At 42.1% G+C, this 11,941-nt stretch overlaps 1 long non-coding RNA gene across 1 annotated transcript; it reads left to right on the top strand.

The window, feature by feature from the left end:
* The first annotated feature begins 811 nt into the window (after nucleotides 1–811).
* Nucleotides 812–2,978, top strand: LOC122007048. The gene is made up of 2 exons (XR_006118834.1): nucleotides 812–2,005; nucleotides 2,066–2,978. It is a non-coding gene; the product is annotated as an uncharacterized LOC122007048 (long non-coding RNA).
* Nucleotides 2,979–11,941: the final 8,963 nt, after the last annotated feature.

The raw sequence follows: 11,941 nt of genomic DNA, 5'->3' as shown, positions 1-11,941 counted from the left end.
TCAAAAGAGACTCATGACCAACTAACTAGACCCAAGTCTCATTGTCATCTGATTGTCCGACTGGCTAGTTATACCTGAGTCCTACTACTATCCGATCATCTGACCGGCTAGCTATTCCATCAATCAACCGTCAATATTACTGTTAACAGCCTCAGTCTGTCAGACACTTTTGAAAACACAAGGTATGACGTCGGTGGTACGTTCGAGAGTGTATCAAGGGAATGATTTGAATGTTTTGTCCATCATAAATATTGTTAATGGGAAAGCGCTAAGTGTCTTACCAACTCACTTCTCTCTGATGTGATCTCTAATGCATGCCTTTTCGTACAGATCAGCGCGATCCATCTTCTCCAATTTAACAAGTGCAATCAATCAATCTATTTTAATTTGACGGTTGAGGTTTAGACACTATTTGATAGCTTCTGTTTAAAAATCCTAAGTGTCGCAGGAAGTCATCCACTCGTGCATCATCTCCTTGGATTTTCTTCTTCGATGATTTCCACCAACTGCGCTCTCTCTCTCACAACCTTCTTCGTAAGTGTCTTTCCCAATCCTTCTACTTTTCTTCTTCGTTCATCCATGGCCCAAGAGACCTTTACCCCCTGGTACACGTCTGTCTGCTCTGATTTTGATAACTGCGACCTGGAAATAATTCGTTTGACCCTGGAGATTCCAAAAAATCTTAGCATTCTCATTCCTGACCCTCGAGACTATCCTCATCGTCCTCCCCTGGGCTACGCCATATTCTTCAAAGATTAGGTTCAGGCTGGTCTACGCTTCCCTATCCCCCACTTTCTATCCGAAATAAGTCAATACTTTCATATCCCCCTTCAACAGCTTGCTCCCAATGCCTTCTATTCGATGTGCAAAATAGCGATATTATTCTGTCTTTATGATATTCCCCTGACCCCTCGCATTTTTCACTTTTGTTATTAACACAAAAAATCATAGCCCAGAGTATTTTTGTTTCAATCCCGTCCTAAGTAAGTCTTCTTCAAAGACATATCTTCATCTAATAAGGGATGGAAATCTCTTTTTTTTTATTCAAGTGTCAAATTCAGTCTCTTGACCGATCGTCTGGCGAATGAATCTTCCCCCTATTCTCGATTTAGAAGATCATCACCAAGACCCTACTTTTATTTTTTGCTTCAGGGAAATTGGCTAGTCTGCAATTCCGCACCCCTTAGCTGCTGCGGGAGGTCCTTCTGTATATGTTCAGACTGAGCCTAGTCTAAACGGCGCTTCCCTTATCTTTTGGTAAGATTTAGTAATTTAGTTTTCATGCTATTACTAATTGAGGTCTTTTTTATTTGGTGCAGCGGAAACCATGTTCAAGGTCATGTCTTCTGAGTCTTTGCGACTACAAGAGGCTAAACTAAATCGATGGGGAAAAGCCTTCTTGACCAAACGAGCAAATGAGCCGACTGGCCCTTCTGCAAACGCATTTAGTAGCCGAGCGAGCAACAATGGCATGAGCATCAGTGAGGAAAGAATACTACCTCCTGACCCTCTTATTGCTCCGGAGGAAGCTCCTACTGAGGAGTCTGAGCTTCCGCATTACCCCCACAATACGACCATCTCCTGAGCGGCCACCCTCTGTTGTTATGCCTCCGAGATCCTTATCGGCTGGGGAAAGCACCATGGCTCCTCCCAGGCATAGTCCTTCCACTTTGCAATCTTGTAGCCTAGTCCATGGGGAGATGGCTTCCCAACCGGGTAGATCTCCCATTGCCTACACACCTTGAGTGCCATCCCTTTCTCTGTTCATCCTTCCCGTGGTAGGGTCCTCCAAGTCGTTCAGCAAATCAAAAGGTCACTATTGATTTTCCTCCGCCTTCAACATACCATCTGTCCAAGGAGCGATGTCACCTCTAGATCCCTCTCTACCCTGTGAGCAAGTGTGCTTGAGGGGTCTGCTATTGGAGGTCTGGGAAGGTGCGGCAACCCAATTTTTAGACCGCCTGATGATCGAGTTGGTAGACAATTTTTCCCAAGATCTCACGCGGTAAGTTTTGATTAACTTATTCTTGTAACTAGCATGTTGCTAACAATGTTTTATCCTTAGTGTTGGGTGACTGGGATGAGCGTAGCCCAAGCTATGGTGCGGCTAGAATGCAAAAATGAGACATTTCGAGGGAGGATATTAACACTAGAGTCTTCTCAAGCCTCCGCCCAGATCCTCGACTTGACTACACCACAAGGGGCACAAACATAGGCTGAGCTACTAGGCGAGCTAGAGCAAAAGGCTCAAGAGCTGGTCCACACTGAAATAGAAAGATCACAAAGGATGGAGGCTGCCCTGAAAACTAGTGATGGTAAACTCTGATCGAAAAGCATAAGGAGGGTTCAGGTAGCAACTATTCTAAACAAGAAAACTCTTGAAGCCCAGAACCTCTCCAACAAATTAAAGGAGCAGGAGGATGCCCATGCCTCAGAGCTATCTATTAAAGATGCCAAGTTGGTTGCCCAGGCTTTGCTGGTGTCCAATCAACAAAATAATGTGGAAGTCCAAAAAGCACAGCTAGAGTCTTTGCAAGTTGAGCTGGAGGCTACGAGGTCAGAATTGACGACCTCTAAATCTAAGTTGATGGGGACCACCTCTACACTGACAGCATCCCGGATTGAGCTGGCAGAATATTAAGCCAGGGAAGATAAGCGATTCGACGCTAAGAAAGCGTCCTACCTTTAATCCTGTAACTTTCATTTGTAGCTCGACTCCTGCGTTACTCAGATGTTCACTTATGGAGCTGAAGGAGCCATTAAATAACTGCGGGAGGCCGACTACCTAGTCTCTGAAACCCCGGATCATTTTTTGAACTAGCAAAGCCTTTTGGACAAGCTCCTTGAAGATGTCGTCCCAAAATTCAAGTAATTCTCCTCAATTCAATCAATTATGTATTTAAGCCTTGTCAAGGCAAAAACAAGCATTTCCTGAGTCATGTTTGTAAACTTACTATCTTTTAACCGCTTGTCTCCTATGCCTTTGTCTTATGCTGCTACTTATCCAAGTGTTTTGCGATTACTTTGTGTGCCTGGCGAAGAGTCTAGATTTTACTTTTCTTATGCTCCAGTCAAACAATAATACTGAGCGGCTATTGTCATAGGTATTTAGTGAGTGTTAATAAAAGCATTGCTACCGTCGATCGGACGACAGGCAAAGTTACGCTAAACGTTGAAGGGTGCCAATCGGGAGATGGGTCGAGTGTTGGATGGACACTGAGTAGGTTATCAAATGGATGAAAGACCTAGTTGCCAAGCGGACAGTATTTTGAGCGGTAAAACTATAGATGAAGTGGGAAGCCATCCTATTAAGGACTCGACCGGCATATGTCTAACCTGATTGAGGTTGCAAGTTGGGAGCCTTGCCCAAATGATGGGGAATGAAGTCCCAAAATTGGATTGACTTTGAGGTTGAATACACTTTTGTTGGGGGGTCATGCCTATGAGAAATGAGGAGCCCATAGATCCGACCGGCTCAAGGGCTGATTGGATTTATATAAGCATCGGGTGTCATAAATGAGCAGAGATATGTGTGATAGCGTATCAGGCTAATGATTCGTCCATCACGTTTGTTATAAAGGCTTGCCCTCTACTATTGCCACATGTCCCAATGACTCCTTTTCTCAAATGTGACTGCTAACACACAACATTTTATACGAGCGATGATCCCTCTCTCCTCTAATTAGACGACCTTGGTAATTGACCTACTTTTTTACCTTTGCGATTGAACGATCTACTTTAAAAAGGCTTCTAGGGTGTCATTTTAAAGGGCTATAGTGGTTTCCCTGCTTGCCTACCTTTCTTCTTCATCATGTTCTTCATCTAGTGTCGCCAACTGATTTCTTGTTTCTGTGAGTTCCCTTGAGTTTCTTCCTTCTTTTTTCATCCACCTTGGATCGTATTTGTTGAATCTCTATGAATATTCATGGCGTGTGGTTTACTCAAATCTCCTCGATGTTTAATGAGGTAGATCCTGACTACATTCATTTTACCTATGAGGTTCTCGACTCTACGCATATGATTATGCCTAGCAATTAGGATCGTCCCCATCTTTCCCCTCCCTGTTATGTGACCCATTTTAGAGACCAAGTCGTGGTTAGCCTTCGTTTTCCCATCCCTACTTTTTTCTCTAAAGTGAGACAGCATTTTCGCCTCCCTCGTTAACAACTAGTCCCGAACTTCATTCACATTCTTTGTGAAGTTGTGATTCTGTTTCGCTTGTGTGAAGTCCCTCTGACTCCCCGAGTGTTTCACTACTTCTACTATCCTAAATAATTGACTGGTGAAGTATTTTGCTTTTGTCCTCGCCCTCGATGAAATTTTTTGATAATATGTCATCTTACAATAAGGACTGGAAGAATGCATATTCTTTATCCAACTTCCTAAGTCGGTACCTAGATTGACTGTGTGACAACTGAACCTTCTGCCCGTGCCCGAGCTATATGATTTTCGTATGGAGCTGAGTTATAAGGAAGTCTTGGAGCAGCTATCCGGTCTGAAGTTTGCTATTCTAGGACTGCTTCATGAATGACTCCTTTATATTTTTGTCCTAAATCTGATCCGAATTGAGCTACCATCTTCTTTTGGAAAGAAACATTAACTCAACTTTCACCTTATCTCTAACTGAGACGTCTTATTTTCTTCTTATAGCGGAGACTTTATCCCATGCTATGGTATCAGAGCTTTTAGAGATGGATAAGGTCGAGTTGACTTGACGAGGAAAGGCCATCTTGGCCGAGAGGGAAGGTCCGCCGCCTGACCCTTCTCGAGTGCCAGTAGGAGTGACTGCCAAGTTCTCGAACTCAGATGAGCCACTTAGCTTTCAACTCAATTGACGTCGATCAGTCACTCTAGATTCAGTTGAACAAGCAAGCACTGAGCGAATGTCCCCTCCTCTGGTTTCTTCCACTCGGGGAAAGGTTTCGCTTGAAATCGATCGGCCTACTTTGGTAGGGCCATCGTAACAACTGACTGGTCTTGCTCGTAGACCATCAACATCTATGTGTTCACCTCGATCTGCTGACCCAACTCCGGGTACCTCTTCAAGGCTCGGTAGTTCACATGGATCTGAGTCACAATTTGACATTTTCTTATGCTGACCCAACAGGGGTTGAATGTTGATCCCACGCTGCCCTCATGGCTAGTCAAACTAAAAGGGTTGCTAGCGGACGTATGTGATACAACGTGTTGCGAGCGGACCCAAGGATGACAAGGGGTCGAAGTCAAGATAATGTGACAGTCAAAGTCAAGTTGTACGTATACATCCGACCAACCCCGGTCATCCCAAATGATCGGTCAAACTTCAGGGACTTAGTTCCTCGCTTCTCAGGAGCAGGGCTCCTAGTATATTCTTGGCCATCCCCAAACGATCGATCGAGCTTCAGGGATTTAGCTCCCCATTTCTCAGGATCAAGGCTCTCAATATATTCCCGATCGTTCCCAAACGACAGTCGAATCACAGGGACTTAGCTCCCCGCTTCTCAAGAGCAGAGCTCCCAATATATTCCTGACCATTCCCAAACGATCGATTGGATTTCAGGGACTTAGCTCCCTAATTCTCAAGAGCATGACTCCCAGTATATTCTCAGTTGTCCCAAATGACAGGTCAAACATCAGGGACTTAGCTCCATACTTCTAAAGAGCAGGGCTCCCAGTATATTCCGGTTGCTCGAAATGATTGGTCGGACTTCAGGGGCTTAACTCCCCACTTCTCAAGAGCAGGGCCCCAGTATATTCTTGGTCGTCCCCAAATGATCGATCGAACTTGAGGGCTTAACTCCCCACTTCTCAAGAGTAGGGATCCCAATATATTCCCGGTCATCCCTAAATGGCAGTCGGACTTCAAGGACTTAGGTCCTCACTTCTTAGCAAGGCTCTCATCATATTTCGATTGGCCCCAAAGCTCATCGGACTCCTTTTAGGAGACAATTTTGTTAAAGAATCACAACAATCTGTCAAAGAATAACAACTACTCACTAGAGAATATTCCATTATTCTGACACATACCTACAATGGAATCTTCTTCCAACCATGGGGAGGCTACCATACAGCCTCCACCGCCCAACATACTCTGACACCAGACATTCTCTAATATCTCATGACTGTTGGATCGAGTCACACGTGAGAGAGAGGGTGAATCACGTGGTTTTGAAAACTTATTTCTTTTTGAAATTTAAAAGACATGTACGCAACGGAAAATTAAGAAGAAAAAGAACACAAAAAAACATGGTCGATTTTGTTAGGACCCTTGGCGGTCGGCTAGAGGGGGTTTAATAGCCCCTTCACAAATAAAAATAAAAATACCTTTTTCGGACAACTAACTTAATTAAAAAACACTTGCATAAGGATTGATAAAGAAATCAAAAAGACAGAGTCACAGAAGTTTTTATTTGATTACAACCGGGGAGGTTGTTAATCTAAGGATGTAGAGCGAACTTATATCTTTTTCAGGCGGAGAACCTCTTTATAGCAATGATCGCACAAAAGATGAAGCTAAACGGAAATTAGAAGCGTACAAGTGTTGTTTCTCAATATGCTTGTTGTTAATAGCTTTTGAGATCAAGGCTGTATTTATAGTCTTGGTTGGGACGCCTAGAAGAGTTCCAGGCGTCTGGAGTGGGATAAAAACTTATCCCTGACACAATGGTCAAATACCATGTCAAAATGGCTAAAACTTTGGTTCCGGGCGCCCAGACTGCTCCAGGCGCTCGGAATCGTTCTGGGCGCCCCGAAGGGGGGAAGTCAACATTTTGTTGACTTTCTCTCCGGGCCTCCAGCTTCGGCTCCGCTTACTTCGATCCGAGTTTTTCCACTCGCTTGGGTGATTTCGGCCATCCGGAATAGGGCTCACCCGAACCCAACTTCCGGCTTTCTTGAGCAACCATCCACTCTGACTTCTCGTCTCTGAGAAACGCCACGCGCCTCCTTCTCGTCTACCCGCGTACTCTTCCGCAACACCTCGTCCCTCAGACGCATCGAGTCATTCAGCTCTCTCCCATTTCGTCCTTCTCGCTAGCTCCGTCTTTTGCTCGACTCCCTGTGCTCTAAAATTCCTGCACACTTAGACACATGGTTAAACACAACAACAAGACCTAACTTAACTTGTTTGATCATATCAAAACAACTTTGGGGTACCAATAATCTCCCCCTTTTTGATGTGAGTAACCCAAATTAAGTTAGGGTAAACTAACATAAAGTAAAAGTAATAAATTTGTAATTAAAATGCAAAAAATTAAAAAGGTTAAACTACCTCCACATAGACTTAATCTTCCCTTCTCCCTCTTTGATCACATAAAAAATGGGGTACCAAAAAAAATATAAGGATTAATTTTTTTCAAAAAAAAAAAGAAGAAGGAAAGTTTTAGTTTTAAAAAAAAACTGATTTTCAACATTTTGAAGAACTTATAAGTGAAAAACTCTAAAACTTTTGAAAATTATTTTGATAGCACTTAAAATAATTTTAGAATTTTTTTTAAAAAAATTGATATCAATAATTTCCTAAGATAAACAAATTTGCAAAAACTAATTTTGTAGAAATAATATTTTTTTAAAAAAAGTATCCTAAGTTAAAAAGACCAAAAAAAAATTGAGTAACTATTTAAAGTATTATTTAATTATAATTAAATATTTTATTAGTTAGTCAATTAAACATTTTATTTCATAAATCGGCTTCCAAGTTATGGCGAGGCACTAGGCCTTCTTGGTGAAAGCGCTAAGGAAATTGAAACATTTAATTTTCTCGCTGAAAGCGCTAAGTTTAATTAAAATTCAAGTTAGACAAGACTTTGAAACCCAACATAGGTTCCAGCTAACTGGATTAATTAAGAATATTTTAGGAACATATTTCTTTGAAATTTTTCTAATTTGTCCTTTATGAAATCTAAGATGTCAACTTAATTTATTATAATTTTGAGTTCTAACATTCAAGCATGCATGATTTTTCAAGTTCTTTATTTCATTTTGTAAATTATCATTTTTCAATTTTATTTTATCAAATTCTTCTAATGGATAAGATTTTACTAGAATTAATTGTAACTCTTTAATTTCTTTTTCTAGCTTGCAACAATTCTTTGATAACTATTTTATAAACTTAAACGACTTATCAGGAGGAAGAGATGGTACCTAACTTACCTTGTCGATCCTGTTATCCGTAGCTTTCCCTGAAGTGCTGCTTTCTTCCAATGTCGCTGCCTCTTCATCGATGCTCTCGATGATCATTTCGGACGAGCTTGCTTCATTTTCATCATCTTGATAGCTTGCTATTAACGCGAGTCCAGAGAAAGCCTCAATCTCTGATTCGGATGATGTTTCGTTCCACGTCGCCTTCAGGTTTTTGTGTTTGTTCATTTGGACGAGCTTCTTGTTCTTCCCTTTGTCTTTGTTCTTCAATTTAGGGTAATTATCTTTAACATGCCCTTCTTCATTGCAATGATAGCATCTTATTTTTCTTCTCTTTTCTACCCTGCAGATGGTTAATTTTTCTAGATTTAAATAACTTTTTAAATTAGTTTACCATCATTATCGTGTCCTTGTCATCGAAAGAAGATTCTGACTCTTGTTCATCCATCTTCACCTTGATGGCAATATTGTGCTTTGGCTTCGGACGTCCCTTCTTGTAGCTCAAGGAACTTCTCCCAAATCTCCTTTGCTGAGTTATAAACGTCAATCCGGTGGACTTCTTGTAGCGATAGGATGCTCAGTAGATGGAACTCTGCTTTTCTGTTTACCACGTAGTTGGCATGCTCCTTCTTCGTCCACTAGTATTCTTCCTTACCTTCGGGTAATACAAAATCGAACTTCATTATTAAAAGTAATTCAAAATTTGTTTTAAAGAATACCTGCATTCTCTTTTCCCAACTCGCGAACTCCCCCTCGAACTTCGGTGGGTATATACTCGGTCCGACCATCGATTCGGTGCTTCGATCGGTGGTTCGTCCTCCTGAAGCATCCTCACTCTGATATCACTTGTTAGGACCCTTGGCGGTCGGCTAGAGGGGGGATGAATAGCCCCTGCACTAATAAAAATAAAAAAAAATACCTTTCTCGGACAACTAACTTAATTAAAGAACACTTGCATAAGAAATGATAAAAAAATCAAAAAGATAGAGGCACAGAAGTTTTTACTTGGTTACAACCGAGGAGGTTGTTAATCCAAGGAAGTAGAGCGCACTAATATCTCCTTCGGATGGAGAAACCTCTTTACAGCAATGATCATATAAAAGATGAGGCTAAATGAAAACTAGAAACGTACAAGTGTTATTTCTCAAGATGCCTGTTGTTAATAGTTTCTGGGACCAAGGCTGTCTTTATAGCCTTGGTCGGAGCGCCTCGAAGAATTCTAGGCCCCTAAAGTGGGATAAAAATTTATCCCCCATGCAACGGTCAAAGACCACGTCGAAATAGCTAAAACTTGGGTTCTAGGCGCCCGGACTGCTCCGGGCGCTCAGAATCGATCGGGCACCCTGGACTGCTCCGGGCACCCGGAATCGTTCTGGCTGCCCTGAAGGGGGAAAGTCAACATTTTGTTGACTTTCTCTCCGGGCCTCCAGCTTCGACTCTGCTTGCTTCGGTCTGGGTTTTTCCGCTCGCTTGGGTGATTTCCGCCATGCAAAATAGGGCTCACCCGAACCCAACTTTCGGCCTTCTAGAGCAACCTTCTACTCCGGCTTCTCGTCCCTCGAAAACGTCGCATGCCTCCTTCTCATCTACCCGCGTACTCTTCCGTAGCACTTCGTCCCTCAGACTCACCGAGCCCATCGACTCTCTCCCGTGTCGTTTTTCTCGCTAGCTGTGTCTTTTGCTCGACTCCCTGTGCTATTAAGTTCCTGTACACTTAGACACAAGGTTAAACACAACAAGACCTAACTTAACTTGTTTGATCACATCAAAATAACCTTGGGGTACCAACATATTTTACTTGGTTCGAAGCCTTCGGCGACTCCTACACTAAGACTCAAGTCCCGTGGACCTATCGATAGGTAATCCACTAAAATAACTCTTCCGGTACCTCCGGAAGAGGGAATCAAGTAAGTGCAACACCTTGCACTTGTTCTTTGGCAATAATTAATTACAAAAAAATAGTTTTCATTACCGACACGTATGAATCGAAGTGAGAGCGCTTGAGTCTTGGTGTCGATGTGCCGGTCACGATTGGAAGTCCTCGGAGTAGTAGTCAGGTGCAGCACCTTTGCAGCAGAGTCACAGCAGGATGCCGAAGCAATCAGAACCTCAAATAGACGCGTAATAGCTCGTATAGTAGTTATTGAATGAAGCTTGGTTGAGACTGCCTTAAATAGGGTATGGAATGAGCCTTCCATTGGTGTTGAAGGCGCCTCCAATGAGAGAAATTTTATCCCGACTTTACTGTACCTTATCTGTGCCGAGATCTAAATTTTATCCCTTGGAAGACGCCTTCAAGCCATTGAAAGTGCCTTCCATGAATAGTACGAAGACGTCTTCCAGTGCTTGGAGGCGCTTCGAGTATTGTTCATCCAAAGGCTTTTTGTTCCTTTTGCCCTGTAAATTATGTTAGTCCAAAACTAAAATATCTAATCTGTAAAACAAAGTTAGCATAGTAAAAATAAGAAATAGTAATTAGCTCCTGTCCTCATAGGACCAAGAACTAGTCAAGGTCTCAGATTAGGGATTCAAAATAAACCTAAGTTGGACTGATGCCTATTGCCCCTCAACCGAGACGCGTCCTCACAAAGTCACTCTCCTCTAGTAACTTACCTTTACTTATCATCTTGCAGTCAGTTGACTAGTTTTCTGACCCACCAAGTCTTCATGCCAGTTGTCTGGTCCACGGACCCAACTGGACTTATGCCGACTGTCCGATCCCTCGGATCCAACCAGACTTTCTGCAAGATATCTAGTCATCCCGTTGATCTATCTGGACTTCACACTAGCTATCCGGTCCCGCAGACCTAGCTGAATTTCAACATGGTATCCGGTCCTTTAGACTTGTCAATTCCTACATACTTGATAATGCAATTAGATCGCAAAACACCTAACTTAATTCACTTGTTATTCATCAAAATCTAAGTTACACCATTAGTGCAAACTACACCAACAATTACAATGGAGGTTACATGAAAAAAATATGGAACTGCCACATCTGCGGCCTCCCTAGAGTCTATCCTACGGATATGGAGGGAGGTAAATGCAAATACACAGCTGAAAGCGCTTAGTCGGGACGTTAACCCCAGGTAATGATACCCTGAGGATCGAACTCTGGATCTTGTAGTCACGAAACCATACACCCTCCAACTGTGCTACACCCTAGAGACTACTACGGAGACTACATGAGGTATTATAAAAATATATCCTCTCCGTTGGTCAGATACATTATGCATACTCATACACTTATATACATATCTACTATGATTCTACTATTATTCATCATCTTCTTTAATTATTTTTTTAATTTAAGTTTAAGAAGGTCTGTGTCAAAAATTTTCTTTCTAATTCCATTCTAATATTTTTTATTGACTCCCTATGTGATTTGTACAGACCCACGATTTCTAACTCCAAGTTTACTCAGCCATATTCTTTGCATTTGTAGTCTTTGTACAGTCAATATCAAAGTCTATTCGACTCTACGTGTCCGGCACTCCGTTCTCTCCGATTTAGATAGGATAAAATATCAAATTCAACTCTCACCCAAGTCCTCTTCAATTAGTCTCAACTCTCAATCTATCAATCTCATTTGTCTCTTTCTGCCGCGTCACCGACTCCCATGTGCCTCAATATTATTCGTTCTTCACTTGTCCACTCGTCAATGTTGGCGACTCACGAGTTGAAACTAATTAATTTCCACATAAGATGCCGACCGGAAATTCGTTGGCCGCTTATTGCTGAGGGATGAATGGTAATTTTTAATCTTCTCGGAACGGTGCGATTCTTAATATTATCATATAAAATCTTATGATTAAAATAAATA

This window comes from Zingiber officinale, chromosome 7B (genome assembly GCF_018446385.1).
Source record: "Zingiber officinale cultivar Zhangliang chromosome 7B, Zo_v1.1, whole genome shotgun sequence".
Classification (NCBI taxonomy): Eukaryota; Viridiplantae; Streptophyta; class Magnoliopsida; order Zingiberales; family Zingiberaceae; genus Zingiber; species Zingiber officinale.
Note: the sequence above shows the minus strand (reverse complement) of the source record. Positions and strands in the feature narration are given on the sequence as shown.